General features: G+C 49.5%; 1 protein-coding gene across 1 annotated transcript in view; it reads left to right on the forward strand.

Annotated features, from left to right (window-relative positions):
- Positions 1-1,253: 1,253 nt before the first annotated feature.
- ZNF516 (zinc finger protein 516) overlaps positions 1,254-25,463 on the forward strand; it is a 101,299-nt gene continuing 77,089 nt past the window's right edge. The window contains exon 1 of the mRNA XM_034996134.1: positions 1,254-2,334. The gene's annotated coding sequence lies outside the window, so the exon portion shown is untranslated. The remainder of the gene's footprint in view (positions 2,335-25,463) is intronic.

Genomic DNA, 25,463 nt, shown 5'->3' on the forward strand with positions numbered 1-25,463 from the left:
CATGGGGGCTTGAGCCCAACGCTTCCGAGCCGTGGAAACTAGAGGCCTGTATTTATGAGACCGCAGGGCAGGGGTCGGCAGACGTTTTCTGTGAAGGGCCAGATATTAGATATTTCGGGCTCTGTGGGCCAGCTCTTTTCTGTTGTAGCTGCTCTGTCTTGTAGTGCAGAGACCGCCCTGGACGGCAAGTCAGCACATAAAGAAGCTTTATTTATGGACACTGAAACTTGACATTCCTATGATTTTGTGTGTCACAAATTGTTATTCTTCTTTTGGGTTTTTTCCAACCACTTAAGAATGTAAAAAACATTCTTAGCCCACAAGCCATACAAAAACAGGTGGTGGGCAGGATTTGGCCCAGGGCCGCAGTGTGTGCCGACAGAGCCCGGACAGCGCTGCCCGATGGAATTATGATGCATCTGTCGTTTCAGAGTTTCCAGTAGCCACATGAGAAAGGTTAAAGAAATGGGTAAAATCACATTAATTTGTCTTATATAACCCAATCTATACAAACTGTTACTTGAACATGTAAAGGACATAAAAATTATTACTGAGATATTTTTTGTTCTGCTTTTACACCGAGTCTTGGAAATCGGGCGTGTGTTTAACACAGCTCATCCCCATTTGGACTAGCCCCACTTGGCTACCACATAGGATGGTGCAGTTGTAAGGGGGGCGGGGGGAGATGACCCGCTCCGCCCTAAACCATGGCCAGTTGCTGAGGTGAGTCAGAAATCTTCACTCTGAAAGCTCAGCTGTTCTTCCGCAAGGACACTAAGGGAAGATGCTTTGGGAATGTCTCTGTCAAATCCTAGCAGTTTAATGAAAGGAAGAAAGGTCGTTTGTCATCACTCTCAGGAGCTGTGCCAGGAACCAGAGATAGCGGTGGTGGGGCGCTGGGGGCTGAGGGGTATGTCCCGCAGGGGCAGCAAGGATGGCCAGGAGGCTGGGGCCCGGCCCCGCAGCGTGTCCCTCTGTCGGTCCCCGGCATTTCACCGAGTGTGCTCTTGGGCGACAGTGTGCTGTGTGTGGGTGTTCTCCCGTGTTCCTGCATGATCTGACTAGACCCCCCTCGGGGATTCGGCGTCTCACTGTTGTGTCAAAAGAATTTTAAGGGGCGCCTGGGTGGCTCAGTCGTTAAGCGTCTGCCTTCGGCTCGGGTCACGATCCCCGGGTCCTGGGATCGAGCCCCGCGTCGGGCTCCCTGCTCAGCGGGGAGCCTGCTTCTCCCTCTCCCCCTCCCCCTGCTTGTGTTCCCTCTCTCGCTGAGTCTCTATCAAATAAATAAATAAAAATCTTAAAAAAAAAAGGAGTTTTGGTGTGAGGCGATGGAGCCTCGAATCCAGGATCCGGCAGTGACTTGTGGCCGGTGACAGAGCCTCGGTGTGCCTTCACTTCTTCATCTGTGAAGTGGGACGAGATGCTGGCCTTTCCCAAGGCCCAGCAAAGGGGGGTGTGCGGTGCGTGACCCAGCTCCCGTCAAGACTCACCAGTTACAGAGTGGACTAAATAAGAGATAATCCTGCTTGCCCTGAGACTTTCAGAAGACAGAAGAGTGTCATGGTTTGAGTTCATTTTCTGTCTCCTCTAGCGATAATTTTACATCCAGCATATCAACTGTGTGAGCGACTTGGTTCTTCCCACTTTCTGTACATCAAAAAACATCATCTGTTGTTTTTCTTTTTTTTAGAAAAGAGATAACAATTATTTTATTCAGTTAGGTAGATGTTATTTATATTGCCCCGTAAGATTTAAACCTGTTTTATCATAATTTGCCACATTTTAGTCTTGTTAACCCCATAGTTTAAAAAGCAAATTTATAAAATGTGGCATGGATTCGCTGTTTGGGCTTAACGGTGCATCTGGAGTGAGACCCCAGCTGATTCGTCATGTTGTCATTCATTGCTGTACTGATAGCATATCCACCGAATGCGTTTCTGCGGAGGGGCAGACTATTTCACTAAGACGATGGTTCTGCAGCGCACCCCCCCGCCCCGTCCTGGTCGGTCCCCTTGCTCCCCCGAGCCCCTGATGGGGTAGGAGTCCCTGCACTTGGGGCTCTGCACCAGAGCTTACCAAAGTAAAATAAAGCGCCTCGCGGAGAGGCAACACTTTTTTTCTTCGGAAGGGATCTGGAACAAATATATTCAATTAGTCCTTTTTAAATAGGTCATTTAAATATAATAACGTTAATGATAATAAAAATGAATATTGCCCTCTGAAACGGGTAGCAAGAATGGTTCAGAAGAGCTGTTTCTCGGAAGAAGAAAGAAGTCATTCACTCAAAGCAAACGGATCTCCTGTAAGAGGATGCTTCTCTTTAAGGGCATGAAGGTGAGACGCTGCGTCCTGTGTTTTCGGTCCTTCCTTCCGACAGTCTGTTTGGAGTATGATTCCTGTGCCCTGTGCTCCTGGTGGGAGTTCGGGCGAGTACCGAGAGGACTGCGACGTCCCAGCCCTGAGGGACTTCACAACAAGCCATTCTGTGAGGACTGGCCGGTGTTTTTTTGGGGGGGGAGGGGAAAGGTAAGGGGTTGACAAGTGCGAAGTTGCAGGAGGATGTTGGCATACTTATCATGTGCCACACGTAGGCTCAAGACCCTGCCTTGTGAGGAGACAGAGCTAAGCTGGTGTTTATCCCCAGGTGTCCTAAGATGGCTGTTTGATTTGCTTATTCCATTTTGTCACATTTTCAAGGTGAGGCACAGTTAAATTGCTTCGTCATTCTGGGGCTGGTCCTGTTCTTTGTGGCTTACCTATTGTTCCTTGCCTGCAAATCCAGACATTCAGGTCAGCGCGTTTATTATTTTGACTGAGGGTCAAGTTCCATTTCTTGTCCTATCAATCACGGAAATGCTTCTTTTGATAGTTAAATGTTGTTGAGGCGCACTGGGATTCTATTTACCATCTTGTGTGTGAATAGCAGTATCAATGTTAAGAAAACTTAATACTTTAAAAAAAAATAAGACCGACCGGCATTCAGGTGGAATAACAAAGTCCAAGTCTGCATTGTTCCACTGTGATAAAAAGTGCTACTTACCTGTTTCTGTTTCAGTGGCCCGGCAGAAGAGTGCTTTGGGCATGTGCAAATTTAGGCAAAGGGGTATTTCCGCCCACAGGAGAAATGTAAGTCTTCACTGTTAGGATCACCATTTGCTAGTGTGCGGACCTAAAATTCTTTTAAAGGTTTTGCGAATGCACGTGCATCTCGGTGAGTTAGATTTTATAAGTGGACCCTTATCTTGAAAACGATTAAAGCCTCCATAGCTGGTCAACCCCTCTTGGCCATGCATCTGGGGGCTCAAGAGCTTAGGCAGTTTCTACCCAGTCATGTGAAATTTATGTGTGTTCACTTGCCTGAGGATCTCCTGGGTTGGATGGGATTTCAGTATTGCGATAAAGCCTTCTGATTAAAACACCCTTTCTTAGATGAACCATGGCTGGCTTTGGAGGTTGGTGAATAGACACAGAACTATAGGCTTACATGGAATCACTGAGGGCAGAGTTTCTTTTATATTTATTTGGAAGTCACTTTGTTTAATTCACTTTAAGAAGTCTGAGGTTGGAGCTAAGGATATGGGACTACATCCTACTTTGAGTTGTCAGGGACTGTAGCGGGCTGGGAGCAGGCGCGGTTCCTTTCCGTAATCCTGTGATGCTGATTTTGTTTCTTCTGGAGAAGTCCCTTTGCTGGCGATGCCTTGATCTAAATGTCATTATTCCAGGGAATTAATATGAAGCTACACGTTAATTATTTAATTACACAGAATTAAATATTGACAACTGGTACCCAATATCTTACACTATTTCTCTTGCATTAGGGGATGAAGAGAGACATAAGCGCTTTGCTTTTAAGATATATACAGAGATTTAAATAAATAAGTTACATAGAAGTCCACAAAATGGTATGAAGATGCATACTTTCCCTTTAGTGCTGTGAAGGGGGCGTGGGGTGGGCGGTGTGGAATTCACAGCAGGTAACACATTACTTGATTTCTCACAACGCATTTGAGCAATTTAGTTAGAGCCAAAAATGTAGGGTGGTGTTCTGCTTGCCCAAATTAAACTATGTCTTTGAAGATAATTATACAAAATGCATAGTTTGGAGACAACAAAGTTTTCATCATTTTTGCCTTCAGGATATTTACAACTTAAAGAGGAAATTGAATTTTGAGAAACAAGAATATGTTAGCCATTTCACAGCGCAGATATGATTTTATTGTGTGCCAGTTACTATTATTGAGTGCCTTCTGTGTGGTCAGCACTGTCTTAGGGCTTGAAATACATGAGCTTAATAAATGTATTAAGATTTCTAATATATAAACTTCAATTTAAAACATTAAAATGGGGCCATATGTGAGTTTTTCTGCAACTCTTTTTTTTTTTCTTCAAAGATTTTATTTATTTATTTGACAGAGAGACAGCGAGAGAGGGAACACAAGCAGGGGGAATGGGAGAGGGAGAAGCAGGCGTCTCGCTGAGCAGGGAGCCCGATGCGGGGCTCGATCCCAGGACCCTGGGACCATGACCTGAGCCGAAGGCAGACGCTTAACGACTGAGCCACCCAGGCGCCCCTGCAACTCATTTTTTTAACGGTTTATTTATTTGAGAGAGAGAGAGTGTGTGAGCACATGCACGAGCTGGGGGAGGGGCAGAGGGAGAGGGAGAGAGAGAATCCTCAAGCACATTCTGTGCTGAGCCCAGAGCCCAACCTGGGGCTCGGTCCCAGGATCCTGAAATCATGACCTGAGCCGAAATCAGGAGTCCAGCATTTAACTGACTGAGCCACCCAGGCGCCCCTTCACTCATTTTTTTTTTTTTTTTTGTATAGCATCACAACTTATTCTTTTCAAGGGCTGTGTAGAGTGGAGTTCTTTGCACACACCATACTGATTTCCAAATGCCCTGTGCCCAGTGTGGCCCAGCTCTGACCCATCTGAGTGGGCTGTGGCTGTGTGCAGCCAGAAGGGACAGCCAGCACCCACCAGCTGGACGTCTTCCGGAGCAAGCTGCCCCTCCTATGTCCTCTCCCCTGTTGCTGGACATTTGCATTGCTCCCATTCTTTCCTAGGATGCAGGAAACCTCTCTGATAATACAGTTTTGTGTACTTGGGGGAATATTTCTTTAGGATAAGTTCCCTGGGGTGGAATTTTGGTCAAGAAGGGGCATTTCATTTCATTTTATTTTTTTCAGTAAGCTCTGTGCCCACCGTGGGGCTTCAGCTCACAACCCCAAGACCAAGAGTCGCACGTTCTACTGAATAAGCCAGTCAGGCTCGCCAAGAAGGGGCATTTTAATTGATGTTGTCAGATTTCTCAACAAAGATCAGAATGCCATTTTCCATCAGTGTGAGTGATGGCTTTCTCTTTGTTGGCGCTTGATCTTATCAGTCTTTTAAGTCTTGGCCAACTTGATTAGGTAAATATCTTGTGATAAAAAATTTAAGTATGTTGAGCATTTCTTCGTGTTTGCTGATCATTTTATTTCTCCTTTGAATTGCCTGCTTATTTTCTTGGTCAGTTTTCCACCCGGGTATCCACACTTTGTTGCTTTATTAGGACAATAGCCTTGTGCTTCGTGCTGCAAGTATCTTTGTTTATCCCTTTTATAGCTTAACTCTACGTAAATTCCTTCTGCTCCAGCAGCACTGAAGTAGCCCCCATCTGAGTTGTTTCTCAGAAGATGTGTGAATTTGACTGATTTTTTTTTCATTGGAGTTGCTGGACGAATATAACAGATCTTTTGATTTCTTTTTTTTTTTTTTTTAAAGATTTTATTTATTAGAGAGAGAGCACAAGTAGGCAGAGAGGCAGGCAGAGGGAGAGGGAGAAGCAGACTCTCCCCTGAGCAGGGAGCCTCACGTGGGACTCGATCCCAGGACCCTGGGATCGTGACCTGAGCCCAAGGCAGACGCTTAACCAACTGAGCCACTCAGGCACCCCCAGATCTTTTGATTTCTCACATGATTATCGGTCTGGTTACTTTTTCTGTCGACTCCTGAGTAAGTGTTGAACATTTATATTTTACTAGAAAATCAGGCATTTCTTTCATCCGTCTTATCAAATGTATTCACCCAGAGTTTTGAAAAACTTTGTAGTATTTTAGTTTTCATTCTTTTGTTGGTCCTTACACCTGATTCCCCCAAATCCTGCCTTTTTAAAATGTCTAGGTCGGCTAGTCATTTAACTCCTTCACTGGGGTTATCGGAAGGATAGTTATTGATTTTATTTATCAGTTTTACTGTTTTTTTTCCTTATTGCTACTTTTTAAAATTCAAATTTAAGAGGTTTCTTTAAGAGGTTACTTTTTGAATTAGTGTTTCATTTGTTTATTTTCTTTATTTTTAATTGCTGTAGCTAAACTTTTAGCTTTCTTTGTGTCCCATAGATTTTGGCACAGATTAGTTTCAGGAGAGGTTTTGGGTTTGAGCTCTGATTGTACCTGCCATGGGCGTTGTTACGGAGACGTTAAAATTTTCCAAATGGCTGCACTTCTGTTAGTTTTCGTTTTGCTCTTACTTGCTGGTGTTTGGTGTCGTGGTACCGTGTCATTCTGGCGCTCATGAGCTCGATGCTCCCGAGTGATGGAACCCTCTGAGGCCTTCTTTGTGCTGGCAGGGGGTCACCCTGTGCTCCTGCTCCTCCAGCAGAGCAGCGAGTGTGGGGGCAGAGCCTACAGAGCAGGTGTACCTTCCTCTTCGCTTCGGGTCCTCTATTATTTTTCCTTTTAAATCCAGGTTTTAGAGAGTTTTGTCATCTCTCCCACATCTATTTTCTCCTGCGGGTCTTTCCATATACTCACTGGGATGTGTGTTTTAGATATTTTATTCTGTGCTATTTGACTTACAGCTTTTAGACCACTATCATCCTTGTGATTTTTTTTATCCCTTAATAAATATGACTTTTGTGCCATGCAGTGCCTTTTTAAACCGTGAATTAAACTTTTAATAATAGTCTCATTTTCACTGTTGCTCTCGTTTGCATTTTTCTGGTGTAGTTTGTCTCCATGCCTGACTTTTGTTGTGTGTCCCGTAGTTTTGGGGGTCTCTTTAGAGAGTACGTGTTAGATTTTTGTTTTTCACCCTATCATAGAGTCTTCCTTAATAAATTTGTTCCGTTTATAATTTTCCTGAAACAGATGTCCTCTTTTCTAATTAAAAAAAAAGTTTTATCTTTATGTTTTCTTCTTTTTCCCTTTATTTTCTGTTCATTGATCTGTGGATTATGTTTCCTTTAATTCTTGAAGTCAGAAGGAAGCCTGCAGAAAGTCCAATGTTTTTAGTTATGCTGGTGGTTATATTTATAACTTTTGCTTAACCCATGTTTCTCAATTTATCAAGTTCAGTAACCATATAATTTGACTTCCTCTTTGGCAAAGATGAAGAAATGAGTTACTTCTATTACCTTCCTCCTCTTTCTCCATCTCCTCCCCTCTCCCCATGTCGCTCTTGCAATTCCTTTTTGGGATGTTATTTTAGTCTAGTGTTGCTCATTTATTATTTTTACATTATTTTACTTCAAGACATGTAAGAATTACATGTTTATTTTCTGTGTGGATCGCAGTTACTTAGGCTTGATTACATTTATACTTCTGTGCTTATTGGGTGTAGTGATAATTGTCAAACTTCTTTCATTCTTATTTTTCTGAGTTCTTTGAGTCATCTTTTATTTGGCCAGTTGCCTTTCCAAGTAGATTGTAAAGGACGTGTTGGTGAGGACGCTAGAACCCTGAGCAGGGAAGGGGGTGATGGATGAGAACCAGGCCCGGGAGAAGTTTGGTATTGCTGGAACCTTGAGGCGTGCATGTGTGCGCAAGCATGTGTGTATGCATGTGTAAACACGTATGTGCACGTGTGCAAGCACGTGTATGCATGTGCAAACACGTATGTGCACATGTATGTGCGTATGCATGTGCAAACACGTATGTGCAAGTGTATGTGTGTGCAAGCATGTGCATGTATGTGTGTGCACGTGTGTGCATGTGTGATGGATGGCGGGTAGCCAAGGGGCGATGTTTCAGAGGTCATTGTGGGCAAATAATCATGACTCTGGATCATCTGGAAGACTTTGGGCTCTGTCCAAAAGGCAGTGGATGTTAGAGGCGCTGTCCCCAGTGGGTGGAGTGTGTTCTGCATGACCCCTCAGTGGCCTGCTGCAGGGGGCTCCCCAGTGTGGAGGCTGAAGAAGGGGCGTGTTCAGGGCAGATGATCCAAGGAGGCTGGTGCTTGGGGCTAGTCCAGAGGCCGAGAGGCGGGGGAAGAGGGGCCGAAAGCGAGTGGTTCCCATCGGAAGGTGAAGTCCTGGGGAGCTGGCCATGAACCAGATGCTGCGAGGCTGGGGGAGGCCCGCGTGGACCCTGGATCTCCATGTGCACCTGTAGGAACAGTGATGCCCTCACCAGGTAGGTGGCCCTGTGGGAGGAGGCCACGGGCGGAGATGTGGTGAGTGTGGGGCTGGGAGACGCAGGCCTGGTGTTCTGGGCTGGCCCTGGTGGAGGCCTCTCCTGGACAGGGGTTACAGTCCACCTTCCAAAGCCTGGCAGGGCTGCCGGGTGCTGGACCAGGACTCAGGGGAGCCCTGGTGGACTTGGAGATCTCCTGTCAAATGCTATCCCATGAAAGAGATGAGGCCACTGAGCCGTTGCAGGAAGAGGCCTGGGTGCCAGCAAGGCCTGGCCTGCGCCCCTGCGGAACTGGCTGTCCAGCCCGGAAAGCCTTGCAGGCTGCCCATTACCAGGTGTTCATTTCCCCACAGAAACAGTACAGGCCACGGATTCAGATGCCACACATCCAGTCCCGGGGCGTGGGAGTAAGGCTCCAGGAGAGCTGCGGCCAGAAGTGATGGGAGAGGTGCACCCTGACCTCGTCATGGCCCTGGGCAGTGGCCGGGGACTCCTTCCTTCCGAGTCCTGAGGGTTGAGGATTTGGTGAATGTAATAGTATGTGGACTGACAATACGTTGTGCATTCTGCTAACTTTTTCTTTAATAAGAGTTTTTAATAGTATTCTTTTTCCTGTTTCTTATTTCTTCTGGCCAGTAGATTGATTAGGAATAATGTAAATTGTTATCTTTGATGTGGGTGGGATACAGCTTCAGAAAGGTGTCTTTTAATTAATCAGCTTACAGAAATACTTTTATTTTATTTATTTATTTATTTTTAAGATTTATTTATTTATTTGAGACAGAGAGAATGAGAGAGAGAGCACATGAGAGGGGGGAGGGTCAGAGGGAGGAGCAGGCTCCCTGCCGAGCAGGGAGCCCGACGCGGGACTCGACCCCGGGACTCCAGGATCATGACCTGAGCCGAAGGCAGTTGCTTAACCAACTGAGCCACCCAGGCGCCCCCAGAAATACTTTTAAAGAAGGATACTGCTCAGAGAAGTAAGGAAAATAGAGGGAATTTCTGAAACCAGGCTTCTTGAGCTTTGTGGAAACATTTTCCGGGGCAGGATAGGCCCAGCAGTACGTAGGGTTTATCAAAAATCATAGGTAAGACGTTCTTAATGTGAACTAAGTCAGAACTTTAGCACTTTTGGCCAAGGCTGGCTGTGAAATATTTGTAACAAAAAATGAAATGGATTAAAATTCTCAGAATAAACTGGAGAGCACGAATAGGATTCGTATGGAATTTCTAGGCAGGAAGAAGTGGGACATTCCAAAGCTGATTTATAAAAGGGCTCCTTGGATCCAAACGCTACAGTGTCGGTTAAATGCTGCATCTAAAATAACGTGAACTTGGAATTTCTCAAGCAGTGAGTATAGAGCGTGGCCCTGGTAAAACACAGTGACGTGGGATTGAGATGCGCCCTTTATGTTCTTTATGTATATGACTTAGAATTGTGTCATGAAACTTTCACCGTGTTCCAGAGCTCAGTTAAAAGTTGAGGGGAAAAAAAAAAGCAATGCTTTTCTGTAAGTCTGTTGGTGCAGAGCATGCGGAGTGTTACGGGGTGATCCACAGACAGCCCGCTCCAAATCTGGCACACAGAAAATTGGCAGTCTCATCTAGGGGAAAAAAGTCTTTTTTAAACAGTCTGTGGATTCTGATGATGACCTCGGACATCTAAGGATCCCGTCATCATTTAGGATAATGGTGTTTCAAGATTAACATAGTTCATGTAAGTGTAACCATAGATTAGATGTCTGTAAATAGTATTAATATTTTGTGTTGTGATTTTTTTTTCTGGGAATAGGATATGAAGGCATTTTAAGTGACTTCAAGTGTTTATAATCTCTGTATTTTTATTTTGCATTTTTTATTGTGGCAAAGTAGATATACTATAAAAATTGGCATATTAATGATAATTAAGTGTACAATTCTGTGCCTGCATCGTTTTTTTATAATTAATGAATATCAGTTGAGAGGAACCTAAGTTGACAGTGTCTGGTTTTCTGAGGACAGCATGGCTTAACCTGTCATACTCCAGAGCTTTTGAGTAGAAGAAGATAAAAATAGGAAGTGAAGTCTCTGTGTCATCCCAACATTAAATTATGTTTTTTAAAAATACTGAAGTTTCTGGTCAGTACTCCCCTCACCACCATTCCTTTTATCTGAAGAGTGAATGTCCTCCCTTGGCCCAACCTGGTAATTTTATTTAATTTCTTGTTAGACTGAAAGAAAGCACTTTTACCCTAAATGTGGTAGTGGAAACTATTACCAGGTTTTTGGTTTCAATGTAGAAGGGAAAATATGTAACCTAAAATCCTGAGTACTTCCTTGTAACTGTCCGCTGGGTACAATACATACATTCATACATCTTCATTGAAACGTATTTTTAAAGAGCCCTCTAAATAGAAAGATAGAATGAGTGTCGCTTTCTTGGTAATATGAAAAACAGGACAGCAAATCCTTAATAATTAAGTGTGGGTGTAATTTTGTGTGGATGACTTCACCGCTCTGCACGTTTTACTAATTTTACGATTTGCTGGAAGAAGGCGAAGACTTTTTTCTAGTCCGGGGAACGTCAGCCCAGCCGATTCGGACTACGACTGGTATTTCTGTTTGGGCATCCAGAGCTGAACCTGTGGGGAGCACTAGAACCTTTAAAAAAACCCCAAGTGTTCAAGAACGAACTTAAGCACCTTTATGCGTGTCGTGGGAGCCTTCAAGTGAGGGTGTCCAGTGCATCAGCTCAGTGACCGCGGGCCTGCCCCACATCACCAGTGTTGAAGGCCATCACCAATGTTAATCTCCGTGTCTCTCACTTCAGATAAATTGAACCCATTTCTGTGGAAGTGGGAGGAAGAGCTTCCCCGTTTCTCGAACCTTTCTGCTTTCTGACCCGTCAGAGCTCGCTACCGCCAGCCTCATGGTCGGAGGGTCCCAGCGGCCCCAGGGCACGGCGGCCGCCCTGTAGAGGATGCGTGCGTGTCCGCGTGGGCCCCCAAAGGGCTGTCTGCGCTAGGCCTGCCGCTGCCGTCTCCGGGCGGGGGTTTGGGGTGCGCTGCCTGTCTGTCCTCTTGGGAAGGCCGTCCCGCACCGCGCGGGGAGTTAGAAATCCTCGGCCAGTGGTCAGAGGCACTACTCACCACTTTCCATCCGTGAGTCCGCTTCGGGAGGCCGGCAGGCATGTGGTTCCTTTCTACGTGGAAATGCATTTATCTGGTAACAGAAAAATCAGGAATTGAATGTACTTACAGTTTGAATGTGTCTGCAAATGCAGGAAGTTACCAAACTTCTGCTTCAAACACGAGGCCATCCAGGCACATTGCAAAAGGGCCTTGGGGCTCGGACTCTATGCATTGATTCGACGAGCCAGGTCTTTCTCAAGATCACAGTGAGAGGTGGTCCAAGGCTCCAGTGCCCTGGGCTCCGGTTCCCATCCTGTGTGTTCTGAGCCATGTTGTCACCTGCGGCCGCCGGGGAAGACGTGGCCGTTCCTGCCCCTGAGGTGCTGACCGTCTGGGTGGGGCCAGGGAGAGTGTCACCTGGCTGGGCCGTGACCTCTCTGCTTTTGCCACATTGCCGGCGCTCTGAGGCGAGAGGGGCCAGCCATCCTTAGGTTCGTCCCAGCCCAGAACTCAGAGGAGATGGGCATCCACAGACCCCCGTGTGTCCCGGGGCCCCGGCCCCAGGGCTCCGCCCCACCTGCCAGCCCTCCTGCGGGCCTTGAACTTAGCCTCTGTCCTTACGCTCCCCTTGGGAGGGTCTGAGGTTCACGGTTCCTGCCTCCTGTCTCCCTGTCCCTGTCTTTGCTGTGGGGCTCTCAGGACAGGCTTTCTGGCTCCTCGTCACCTCCTCATGCCTGGACTTTGGTGACTTCCCGTGTCCTTTTGAGTCTGATGGAAGGTGTCTCAGCAGTGAGGGCCTTCCTCACGCTCGTCGGGTTTGACTGCCTGTCCCCTGGCCTGTCTCCCTGACGGTTCAGGACCCCCATCCTCCCTGTGTGTGTGGGGGGGTGCGCATTCCTGCAAGGACATCTTCACCAGCCCCATCCCCCTGACTTGGAGTCCCCTCTGCCCTCCATGTGGCCTGTCTCTAGACCAGCCCCCTCCCGTCCCTGATCTCCTGGAACCCCGCCTCCAGGTCGATTGTCCTCTGGAACTCCACTCGGGTGCACATGACTCCCGCGCTGTCCTCCGCGTGTGCTGGGGTGTGGCTGCGATTGGCGCTCTGAACCGTGTTCTTGTCTGGTGGCCTCGCTCCCACGCTGGGCTTCCGCTCCCGGAACAGGTCCCGTGCTGAAGAGAGGGGTCTGCACGCCGGGTGCACCTCCCCCGGAGGAGGTCACCGGAACCCCAGGGGGACCAAGGGCTCTGGCTGAAGTGTCTTCCATCCGTGCTTTTACCGCCTCCTGGATTGTCCCAGAGGCGTCCGGGCCGGCGGTGGGTGGCGGCGGACACACACGACTTTTCATGAGGCCTCGGGATGGAGCTGGGGTCTCAGCAGGGCCCTGAGAGTGATGCGAGTGATGAAGGCATCCATGTCCTCAAGAAGATGTATTACAGGAGCTGGAATTAATATTTGCTCCCGCGGGACCTCGGGAGTTTCCAGCAGGGCTTGGGTCCCTGGGGACGGAGGTCAGAAGGGGAGTCGGGCCTCAGTGAACAGGGGCCCGGGAGCACAGGGGCCGGTGTCCCATTCAGAGGTGGCGCCTGGCTCTTCTGAGCTGGGGACTGGGTGCTGTGGAGAGCAGCGGAGAGCGAGGGCCGAAGCAGGGGGTTTTGCCTCTTCTTCCTTCCTCAGGACTCTGTTCCTGGCTCTCGGTGTTCTTCCTGCCGGTCCTCCACCGGCCATGCCTGCCGCCTGTCTCCACGCTCCGTTCCACCCCCTGTTCTGCGGGGTGGCGTCTGAAACGTCCACGTGTGGGGCTCCGCTCTGCTTCCCCCACGAAGGGAGCATGCACAGGCGCACCCCGGCTCCCATGCCCGTCAGAGGGGCCGGGCACCGAAGCCCGCCATGCAGCTGCCTCCATGCTGCGTGACCTTCGGCAGTGTGCCTGCCCTCTCTGTGCCCGTTTCTGCATTCTGGGGAGAGGGTGGCCGTGGTCACTGCACGGGGACCGGGGCACGTGGAACGTGTGCACACACACACAGAAGTGTTGGACAGCACCTGGCCCGCAGGACACACCGTTACCCGTGTGTCCAAGTGGCCGCTGCCCGGAGGGGCTCTGGGGGCGCGGGGAGATTTTGGAGGGAGGCCGCCAGGCCCACATGTCCCCGCACGTCCCCGCACCAGGGGCAGCTCCGTGTCTTCGGTTGGCTGCGGCCCCACAGCATCACGAACCTTCCTTTGTTTGGGGACTGCTCTCTGCCCCTCATGCGCTGGTCTGGTCTTTTTCTGTAATCTTGTTTCATTTACTTATTCTTTTCTTTCTTTAAGATTTTTATTTATTTTATTTTATTTTTTCTTTTGAGGGAGAGAAAGGGTGAGCGCGAGTCGGGGGTAGAGGGAGAGGGAGAAGGAGGCTCCGCTCTGAGCAGGGAGCCCGATGCGGGGCTCGCTGCAGGACCCTGTGATCACGACCTGAGCCGAAGGCAGACGCTTCACCGACTGAGCCACCCAGCCGCCCCTCATTTACTTATTCTTAACAGGCAAACACTATTTTATTTAAGGAAGGCAAAGAGCTCTTGTAAAAGCAGGTTACTAATGTTTTATTATTTGGATGACATTGGGGGTGTTTGCACAACATCCAGGGAGTGTCCTTTCACTGTAGTTTTGCAATAATTCAGAGTTCCCACAGCCCCTTTGCGCAGCGTCCCCGCGCTAACGTCTTCAGGCAGAGCGTTCGTCAGATCTGGAGGGTGGACATCTGTGCCGCAGTGTCTCTGCGCCCCGGGCCTTGCCCGTGTCCCTCCACGTTTCCCGCTGATGCCCCTCCTGCCCTCCCAGGACCCCCGCAGATGTCCCTTGCTGTCCTCGCCCTGGACACGCGGAGGAGGCCTGGTCGGGTGTTCTGTGGAGTGTGCGTCCATCTGGGGAGGAAGACTTGGAGGTGAGAGGCTCTGCTCGCCAGGTCCGCCCCATGGTTCTTCTGTTGACTTACGCTTGTTGGTCGTTCCAGCTCCGCTTCCTTCGACTTTCATGGCTTTAGTGAGTCTGGGCAAGGAGGTGGAAGGTGGTTCTCCCCAAGGCGCCGTCCCTGAGATTCCTTCTCTTCCTCCTGCATATCACGGTTGATTCTGGAATTTTCCTCCTGTGCACTGTCTGGAAATGGGCATCAGAGTGTTTCTCAGACGGACGTGGGCTGCTTGGCCCATGGGGGATGGTAAATAGAGTTTTTCAAAGCCTTCTTTCTCCTGAGAGTTTCCTGGACTGAAGAATTGCTGCCAAAGAATAAAATCTTTTCTGTTTCTTCTTCCTTGTTCCGCCCGAGGTGTCCAGAGGCAGGAAATGGTCTCTCAGCGCTCATCACTCTGAAATGTTGGTTTCAGTCAAGGAAAAACTAAGTCAGAAGAAAGTTAGTGCTTTGTTCAAAAAACCCAAATGCCAAAGACCCACCGTCCAGCAGGTAGTTTTTATGAGATGTCCCATCTTGTGCGTCAGGCTCTGGCATCTGGCGCACGAGCCTTAGGCACCCGGAGAGCTCTGGGGCCAGGCCTGTCCTGGGGGTCACCTGCAGGTGTGGAGGCGGCCATTGCCCTCCAGGCATACGCGGCTGTGGTCACATCCCTCCGGTCCAGTGCGGTGTCCCCCTCCACCCCTGGCCCTGCCCCAGTGTCCTGAGGGATCCATGATGCACCTCAGGTCTTAAAAGACACATCACTAAATAGTTTTTTTAAAAATGGGAAAGATAAAAGGAAACCTTTGAATCTCTCTGTAAGTGAAGTGACCAGGCATGGGGTGAGGAGAGGCCTTGCAAGGCTCTGGAGGCTAGCACGCTCCCCCTGGACCCCACGTCGCTGCTGGGGCTCTGCACTCCTGGTCCCAGGGACCTGGCACCTCTTAACTGTCCTCTCGAGGTCCCCAGCTACCAGCGGGAGACACGGCCAGGGGCTCCAGGAACGCGCCACGACGCTGTCATGAGCTCCAGGTCCTGAGCCTGGACGCGGAGACACGTTGCATGACCACGTGAAGAAAGCCAGCGTGCGATCCGACTTTGATGGATCTCTCCCCGTCTTTACCCATTCTTAGAAAGTATGTGTCCCTTTGGGTTGAGAGGAAAGACTCCCCATGCACTGCTTATGGCTCCTCAGCAGAAGCATTTTATTTTAGCCTCGAAGAGATGTTTGCAAATGTCGCTGTCGCGTGTCTGTGGAATGCCTTTCTGGTTGGGTGAGCTCAGCGGTGCATACACTGAGCACGCGGACGGCGAGGAAGCTGAGATTTCAAGGAAATGCTGCTTCTGATCAGCACAGCCGCTTGCTGGACGGTCAGCGTGGTGGTCCCCGTCAGCCCTGAACCCGAGGGTCTGCTCCGCGAGTTCCGGCAGTGCAGGCGGAGGTAGAGCGGCTGCCCTCCGGATCCACGGTCCAGACGGAAGACCGAGCCATCCGCAGGGCCTGGTGTTCGGGTGGCCGGTGGCGGGAGCCTTGTGCGGAGCGGAGCGCCGCCAGGAGGAAAGCGCCGTGGATTGCCTCAGGTGTGGATGTGCTGCCGACCCGTCCAGGTGCTCAAACCCGATGCGGTTAGGCGGCCTGCGTGCTGTCTGGACCGGCCACTGCGTGCGGAGTGGGGAGAAGCCTCCCGTCTGCCATGCTGTGAGCTACCAGAGCTGCCCGAGGTGCTTTTCTCTCTCCTGAAAACATCTATGTCTGTGCATTTGCAGCAGTTAATTTTTTTCTTAAGAGCAATAGCGAGGGGCGCCTGGGTTGGCTCAGTCAGTTAAGCATCTGCCTTCGGCTCAGGTCATGATCTCAGGGTCCTGGGATCCAGCCCCGCATCGGGCTCCCTGCTAGGCGGGGAGCCTGCTTCTCCCTCTCTCTCTGCCCCTCCCCCTGCTTGTGTGTGCTCTCTCTCTCTCAAATAAATAAAAAACTTAAAAAAAAAAAAAACAATAGCAATTTTTTTTGAAAGTTGTCATCACTTGATTAAAAAACTTAATAAAAAACCAAAAATAAATAAACTGGGAAAAAATAAAAAATAGATAACATCTCAAAAGGAAAAGTGTGATCACCTGAAACCAGAGCTTTGGAAGAGTTCGGGCCCTGGGAGAGGCCTGGGTAGGGGGCAGTTTCAGCTCCTTTCCTGGGAGGAGCCATGGTGACGGGGGTCCATCCAGGAGGGTCTTGTTACTTCACTGACTCCCTCACAGGAAAGTCATATTTGGGTCGATGAGGAGACCTTCCTGTTTAATCCATGGGACTTGTGTTTTACGGACCTGGGATTGAGAGCGTTTAAGCTAAAACAATAGTTTTCAGTTTGACCTTGGCGTGGGGTCGCTTTTCCTGGCATAGCAGGAAAAATGGCAAAAGGCATCTGATGGTAAATAGGAAAAGAACTCAACAAGAGCACCTGTTTTTCAGGGATCAGGGTTAAGTGCAGCAAAAGCTCTTCAGGGATTTTCCCTGAGCTCGCCTGTGTGGGTAGATCTGTGGGGCGCGGGCGTGTGGGGAGGGACGCTTTCGTTTTGTTATCTGGGGAAGTGTTGCTCGAAGGACGCTGTGTGCATGGGAGTGGGGCTGACTTTTCCGCCCACGTTTGCACAACGTCTGCTCCGTGGTGTTTTGGGCAGCGTGCTTGGGGGTGGCAGGCAGCTAGCTGCAGGGTCCCTTGTGGGAGGCGATGCTGCGGGCAGCAAAGCCCTAGTGTGGGGATCAGTGAACCCTGAACTCCTGGATGTTCCTTTCCTCCATCACTCGTGGAGGAAACGTCCATCTGTGTCCGCAGGGAGAGAGGTTTCGTTTTCACTGGGCGGTTCTGCCACGAGCAGATCCTAGTCTTTGTCTGCCTGCCGTGTGCTGGGACATGCATGGACTCAGCCTTCTCTGGTGTCTGTGTCTTACCTAAAGGGACATTCTAGAAGCTGAAGTGTGTTAGGCTCGCATTCCTTATAAGGAGATGTATTGTAGCGCAAACTTTTCTTTCTTTTTCTCAGATAATTGTGTGGATTGTCATTTGGTTAAAGTTGTGAAATGGTTTGATTTGAATTTGCTGGGAGGAGCCTCCAAGTTTGGAGAACTGAAGCCCCACATGAAGTCCCCTCCTGTGGGGACCCCAGGCACACCACTGAAGCCCAGGGAGCTCTTCTGGGACAAAAACACTTTGAAAATAAGTTTAAAAGCCCAAAGGAAAATACTAAATTTGATTTTAATCTGAAAGATATTTTGATGCCAAATAGGGTGGAAAAGGAACGCTCCATAGGTTTTTATCTCTGGATTTGGGGGAAATCATTTGGCTGGAGTGTCAGAGGAGGGGCGTTTCCTTAGCATCTCCACCTGAAGTGGACCCTCCCTTTGCAGGCACAGATGCCCAAGTGAGCCAGAGACTTGCCCAGGTGTGAGCAGCATGTGGGGGCCGCCCGGCTTGAGGTGGGCGCTCGGTGAACATCTGAGTAATTAGACCTAGGAGGCGGGCCTCGGGACGCCCACAGCAGAACCGCTCCTGTGTAGGGACGCGGATCGGGGTTGGGTTCCTTGTGATTTTTGACACTGCAGCTGAATTTTGGAATCGGGCCCCCACGGGGAAGGGGCGCTCCCCTTGCTGAGTGCCCACCAGGGGCCAGGCACTGGTCTAAGGACTTTATGTACATTTTCTTACTCTACGTTTGGAATGCACGATGGCGAAACATCCTCTGAGTACGTTTCTGACAACTGTAGAAACTGTATGTGACAAATGACTCGCCCCCCAAATCTCCGTTAAAGGCCACAAGACATAGGGTGATCCAGGGCCCCTCAAACAGTGTGGTCCCCAGGTGCCCTTGGCCCCCTCGGTGGTGAGGAGGCTGCAGTTGGCCTCGTCCGCTCACGCCCATGTGCCGTCCTGCTTGTGGTTGCGGTGGCATGGGGCGCTGGGGACGCAAAGGCAGATCCCCGAGGACGCCGTCAAAGTTAGCCGGTTGCATAGAGACAGGGCCTGCTGGTGGTGGGGACAGTTGTCTTGTTAGGACAGGTGCCTCTCCCTGGTTCTGTGGTTGCTGTAAACCATCATGGACTACTCGAGGTCAATGGTTGTAAAAATCAGTCCCTGCCCCTTCCAGAAAAACAGGGAGGGAACCAGCCTTCTGTGAAGGTGTCTGGTTCTGCTTGATGTCCTGTTGCGCTCGAGCCCCAGTGTCCGGTACGACCAGTCCACGCGGGCCGTGGCCGCCCCCCTCCAGCGGGTCCTCGGGGCTGGGGTTTCCGTGGGGAGCCCCTCCGTGAGAAGAGCCTCCTGTGGGCGCCCACGTGCGCGGGGCGAGGCTCCGTGCCTGGAAGGTGGAATGCGTCGCCGGTCTGCGCGCTGGTGAGAAAACCATGAACCTCGAGGACAACGCGACTCAGATGCCCTTCCTGCCAGTGTTTCCTTCTGAGAGGGCTTTTCTGGAAGAGCTTGGCCATGGCAGGGATGGGGCTGCAGGTGGAGCTTAGCTAAATGAGTGATTATTATGTGCATCCTGAGACAGTTGGCGCGTGCACGCGGGAAGCCGCAGTGTGTGTTGGGCACCAGGCTAGACCTCCACGTGGGTGAGAAGCTCACCTCCCCAGGACAGTGGTATTTTCCATGTGTTTCCTAGTGAAGCTGTGTTTTCACTTGGTGAAGAGCATGACATTGGTAGGAATTACCTGTGACATGGCAAGACTGGATCAACATGGTCTCCTGAAAGGAACCGATTTGTGTTTAGAGCCCTCTACTCTAGGCCCCAAGTCAAAGCTTGTGCATCTCTCCCGAAAGCAAAGTTTGACTCTTGGTCCTAATTTGGAAAGGTTTCCCTTAGGAGATTTTAGAACTAGCTGGAGGGAAACTGTCATTACCTAAGAAAGCCAGTATGGTGTGCTTATCTCAAATGCAGGTAGGTTCAGCTTAGGGAGAAAAAGCTTAGAATCATTGACAAGTCCTGTAGCACCTTTTTGAGAACTTTCTAATAAGCAGGAGGTTAACATGCGAGGAACTCAGGCAGATCTTTGTTCTTGGCCACATGCACGTGGTGTAATGTAGGGGCTTACCTATGAATGCTTAGAAATAAGCGTCTTTTTGTTTTCTGTGTGTGGTGTCTTCCTGGCAGGGCTTCTCACCCCTTCCCATGAGCCCCGAGCTTCATCTAGGGGCGTGACGAATGTGAAGCGCTGAGGGTGGTGTTTTCCCTTTCTGTGGCTTGCACTGTTGCACAATTAACAGCCAGCACCATGTGTGCGACTCACCAAGCCTCCCGGTGCTCTGTAACTGGGCACCTTCCGTGCAACAGACCAATTTTGGAAAAAACTTAAAAAACAAAACAGTGTAAATATAAAGAAATCGAAAGCGATTTGCAGTGTATGTGTGTGTGACTAGCTCGGTATGATTTTAAGGGTAGAGCGGAGAAACCCGTATTTGTAGTTAGGATGGCAGTCACAAACCCCCCACAGTGAATCAGTGAATGGTGCCTTTTCATTGCATCGAACGGGTAAATATGCAGTGGTGCAGTTTAAACCAAATCCTGAGCTCTGAGGGTCAGGGTTTGATCATGTGTCTGGTGAAATGTGTTGCGTGCACTTTCCGGGGTGGGGGGGGTATGGCTGTGTGCAGTCACCTAAAATTATGATGTATGTTGACGACGTGGTGAGAGTCTAGAAGCTTTGGGTCGGTTCCTCCCTAAGTGGAGGTGGTGGTGCCCACGGAGGCTTCATGGGGCCAATCTCTGCCCAGAGAACACGCCAGGTTATGGGACTCAGCACTGGGAATCTTGTTTGATTTTTTTTTTTTTTAAAGATTTTATTTATTTATTTGACAGAGAGAGACACAGCGAGAGAGGGAACACAAGCAGGGGGAGTGGGAGAGGGAGAAGCAGGCTTCCCGCAGAGCAGGGAGCCCGATGCGGGACTCGATCCCGGGACCCCGGGATCATGACTTGAGCTGAAGGCAGTCGCTTAACCAACTGAGCCACCCAGGCGCCCCATCTTGTTTGATTTTGTGCATGACCAGATTGTGCTTAGTTATTTATGGGTCCAAAGAGGCACGATTTGGGGGGCCTTTAGTTGAGGAAGGTCTCGACTGTAGTTACTCCTTGGCCTGCGTTTCTCAAACAGTAATCCGCGTTTCCCCGAAGAGGTGCGGGTGTTTGTACCCCCAGGGTTCGGAAAGGCAGAAAGGGTTGTGCGTGGACGGTGTGAGCCGCCCGAGGAGTCTGGTAAGGAGCGGAGCCGAAGGGAGCATCTGTTGTCTCCCGTGAGTGGAGAGAGGAGTCCCACTGTCCTTACCTGCGGTGACAGAGCCTCTGCTTTTAGGAGTGAGTGCCTTTCATGGAGTCTCCGCTGGATGGGCCCTGCCCTTCCTCCTGGAGCAGGAGACGGGAGGCCCTTCTTGGGTCGCGGGGATGCGGAGGTAAACGTAGCCTCTGGTCATTAACCGTGACGACGAAGTAATGGAATAGGAGCTCATTCAGATAACGGAGTTGGAAACATACTTCAGAGCGACTGTATTTTGATTTTCCAGTACTTTGTGTATTGGGTGGGTGAGCCCCACACGTTCCCGTTTTCTCTCTCCCGTGGAGGTCTGTGCTCATGGGAGACCCGGCTCATGCGGCGCAGGTGTGCCGTCATTCGGCGGCTCTGCGACAGCCTCCTGTTGACGTGGGTGTCGTGTGGGCATCCCACAGTGAGTTTACAAGTAACTGTCCCTTTCACCGAATAGGCGTTTCTAGAGTTGGTCTCCGTAAACGCCCACTCCTGAGTGATTTTCGTGAACCAGGAGCCCCAGCTCGGATGTCATGGTCCCTAGAACACAAGAGCAGGCTCCCAGGCCCTCGGCCCCCTCACCCGGGGCCACGCCTGCACTGAGCCGAGCCCTGGGCTCCCACCTGGGCCCATGCGGCCCTTGGGAACCTTGGTCTGTCGCCTCGCAGTGCGCCACGTCCGCTCCGGTCCTTGCTCTGAACGGATGGAGGAGGCATCTAGAGCTTGCTGCTTGGGTTGAAAAGAGACAGGGAAATGACCGTCTGACAGAATCAACATACATCGGGTTGCACGGGCCCGCCACCATTCTGACTCTAGGTTTCAGTGTGGACTCTGCGGGAACCCAACGCAAGATTCGGTGGAGGTGGGCCCTGCGTCCGCGTCGTGGTCTTCGGGTTCATGGACACCGTTCGCAGCCACTGGTGGGACTGCTGTTGTCTGTGAGCACCAGGGGACAGTGCTGTACCCTTTCTCCCCTCCCCAGGCCAGGGGGGCGGCCGTGGGGCCTGCGAGCTCTGGAATCCCCAGACCTGCCCTCTTGTATTTTATGTTCACTTTTCCCCAAAAGCTGCTGCTGGGTAAGATGTTTTGGCTTAGAAAACATCCCGTCCTCATTTCTGCAAGATCATTTGCGATCACTTCACATACAGCGTTTCCTTAACTTTTGTGGCCGAATAACATGGTAACATTCTTCTGGGGAGTTAGAATGGGATTTTGTGTGTTTATCCTTTTTTGTTCCTTGCAAGAAAGGTAGAGATGGTCTTTTATCTCCAAAAGTTAGAGCTTGCAGGGATGTGTCATTAAGTGTGCTTGAAAATATATTTTTAGACAAGCAATGCAGGATAAATCCTAGGGCAATGTGACATCATGTTCTTGTCAAGAATTGCTCTTTGTAAACATTCTCTGATAGATCACTCTTCTTAAGAGGCTCAAATGCTCTCAAAGGTGCTGTGTGTGTGAGTGATAAACTAGGTCATGTTACAGTAGTTATTAGCAGTAATGGATCTGGAAAATTTAAACTGGTTCTACTGTATGTGCCTTAGATACTGAAGCATTTGGGGAAGATTTGTCCTTTTCTAATTTTGATCCTCTTGAAGTATTGATTGGTGTTTGTACAAGGGCCAAGAAAGTCTTAATTTCTTGCATGGTATGCCTTTCAGCTGTCCTACCAAAATAAACTCCGCTCAGGGTATCTTTACAGAAAATGTTTTGTATGCAGTTACTTGGAATTCAGTAAAATTGATCACTGAAGTGTTTATTTTTCCCGTGCGCTCTTAATGAAGGGATTTTTGGGGGCTGACTTCTGTGCTCAACAGTCCTACCTCGGAAGGTAATGTTTAACAGAGTGTTTTATGGCTTACCGCACATAATTATCTCTCTTTGTATTCTTGGGCACAGTTCTTTATTTGATGGTGGAGACTTCCAGGCTGTTCACGAAAAGCACAGAGGAAAGCGATAACGTCAGATAGGTATTCATTGCAGTCTGTGTTCTTACACAGGGAGAAAAACGTTGGTTTTTGGTAAAAGTCTGGAAAATAGGTCACTGTCAATGGGTTGGGGGGCAAATACTGTCCTTTGTTCTTGGTTTACTTGCAGTAAAATACAGCTTATTTGTAGAAACGAGTTTCTGTTAAAATATGTTTTGCAATCAACTAATACCAATTTCAAAAACGTACATCCAGTCGACCAGGAAGTGTGACACAGCGAGAAAATACGGCAAGTTTCTACATGGGATTATTTTGTTTTCACTGTTGATAATTTCTTTAAAAAAATTTATATTAGGCACTGAATTGGTGTGCACTTTTGAGTTTAGGCTCAGTAAAAACTTACCAGCCGCTCGTAAATGGGATTTCCCCCTGTAGTTTATCTAAAGCCTTCGGATCTTCCATGTCTGGTTTAAAGCTAGAAATTTATGAGTCTTGATTTTCTCTGGGATCCTCCAGGTTTTCAGTATTTCTGAATTATTCGGAACTTAGGCTTTCATCCCCTTGATGCAGCGTGGAAAAAAGTCAGAGTGAAACTGGGCTGCTTTTGTGGTTCGTGTAATGAAGCGAGGGATTTGCTCTCTCTTTTTGTAAAATGCCGAGCGGCCCGGGTTGGGGGACATGGTCTCTTAATGGAAACGTTGACTAGATCATTAACTACGCTGGCCGTGCGGGCGGCTCCAGGGCGCTGGATGGACCCCCAGACCCCCGCTCTTTGTGGCCGACCAGGGGCCCCAGGAGGGCATTTATGTGCAGAACATTACAGAGCAAGCCCTGGCTCCTGTTAACTTTTCTTTTTTCCCATCTTTCCTTCTCCCGCCCCCCCCCCTTTTTTTTCCCAGTTTAGAGAAGTTCACTTTTTTTAGGGACAAATAGATCGATAAAGTCAATTTGTAATACAAGCCTTGGAAATCATAAATGGCCAGCAAGAGCGATGCATTGATTTTAGAGAGCAAAGGAAAAAAAAAAAAACTAGTAAAAGGGTGCGTCTTTCCTTTTGATCTTAAAACACCCAGCCCCTGCTTGTTTTCACATGGATGCTTCCGGATGAAAGTCTCCATGCCTACTTTGGATTTTTCTGGATCTGTTATTAGTGACTGGGGAAGGAAAATTCCCACATCCTCCCTCATCTATTCTAGGACGTTCCTGAATGTAATCAATAATTAGATGGTGTATTCATCTGCTTTTTTTGTTCCCCCGGAGGGTCAGGTTTGACTTACCAGTCTTTCTATTTCAGTCAGAGGACGTACGGGCAGCTGTGATGCTGATGTTAATTCATATTTTCTTTTGGAAATATGTCGGCAAACGGTCGTTACTGTTCTCTGTTTCCACCTTCTCTCTGGAGGTGAAGATGGGTTCTCTCTTTTCCGGGACCAGGACTTTATTTGCGTGTGTGACAGATCGTGGTAAACAACTTCATGAACGGGAGCCTGCTTGCAGAATCACAGCGAGGTCCTCAGGCGTTTCGGCTGTAAATGGAGCCCTGGCCGCAGCCGGGGTCTGAGCTGCTCATCGACCCGGGTCTTGCCGAAAGATCGTGCAGTTTGCATAGTAAAACCTTATTAGGGGCAGTTAGTTACATTTGGGGACTACTAATGTGTTGGCCTGATTTTTGGGGGGTTTCTAAAGATATTTAAAGGGAACCTTTGTTTGAGAAAGTGGGATTTTGTCAATGTTGCGTGGATGGTTTTTTCTCCTACTCTGTGTTCTGAACAAAGCATATTTGAGACGTACCTTTAAAATGAGTGCTCTTGGCAGCAACGTCTGAGCACATTGTTCTTGGCCGTTTGGAAATAGGGCCTGCCTTGCCTGTGGGCAGTTGTGTGTTCCTTACACTCGGGGATACTGGGTTTGTGTCCTTTTTCCCCTAGTGGGGGAGGTGGGGTGGGGTTTCTTGTGAATGCTGCCGATTCTGGTGGCCTTTTATTCATTTCTTCTTATTAGAGTGGAAATGTAGTTTGCTCATAATGGATTATTGATTGGCCTGAGCGAGGCGTTCTCAAGGCCTTGTCAGCCTGGGTCCTTAACTCCCCAGCAGTGAATGCATCAGTTCATGGAGCAGCTCGGACGGGGCTGCGGACTATAAGCCGGGGATTGTTAATCTGGGGCAGATTGGTGTGTGCAGAGAGGAACTCCTCATTGTTGTTATGGAATTTCTCCCCATTTGTTCAAAGAATAGGCTTTTTGTCTCAGCCGTAGATAAGCCTGTGCAGGATGTTAATGATGTATTTTGATTCATGGCCCATAATAGTACAGTGTAAGGAGTAGAGCCCATTTCATTGTCTGCAGGCGAACAGACGGGCAGTATAGTGCCCGCCCGGCCCGGCCCCCCCCCCCGGGGCCTGTGTTCCCGGGCATGCCCTGGAGCGCTGGGCAGCACCAGGGCTCCGGGGACAGGCCAGCCACTCTCCTTCTCCTTTGGGGACTTGCCTTTTGGAGTCACGAGACTCCCGTAAATACCCACAGCGTGTCTGCAGAGAGCTGTTTTCTTTGTAAGGGCATCCTCCCGGCCTGCCTGACTCTTCAGATGGCACAAATTCTCCCATTACCAGAGCTGCGCACACAGGCTGGGGGAGCCCCCGCTGCTCCCGCCTCCCTCCTGGAAGCCCGGGGCTCCCCCAGAGGGTGGCCAGGGGAGACCGGAGGAGGGGCCACGGTGCACCCGAGGAGAGCAAACCTACTTCTTAGTAGCGTCATATGGCTAATTAATGAACCAGAACTGAAAAAGAACCCAACTAGAGAGTTCTTTGA

The sequence above is a fragment of the Mirounga leonina genome, unplaced genomic scaffold (genome assembly GCF_011800145.1).
Source record: "Mirounga leonina isolate KUSES-001 unplaced genomic scaffold, KU_Mleo_1.0 Mir_93, whole genome shotgun sequence".
NCBI lineage: Eukaryota > Metazoa > Chordata > Mammalia > Carnivora > Phocidae > Mirounga > Mirounga leonina.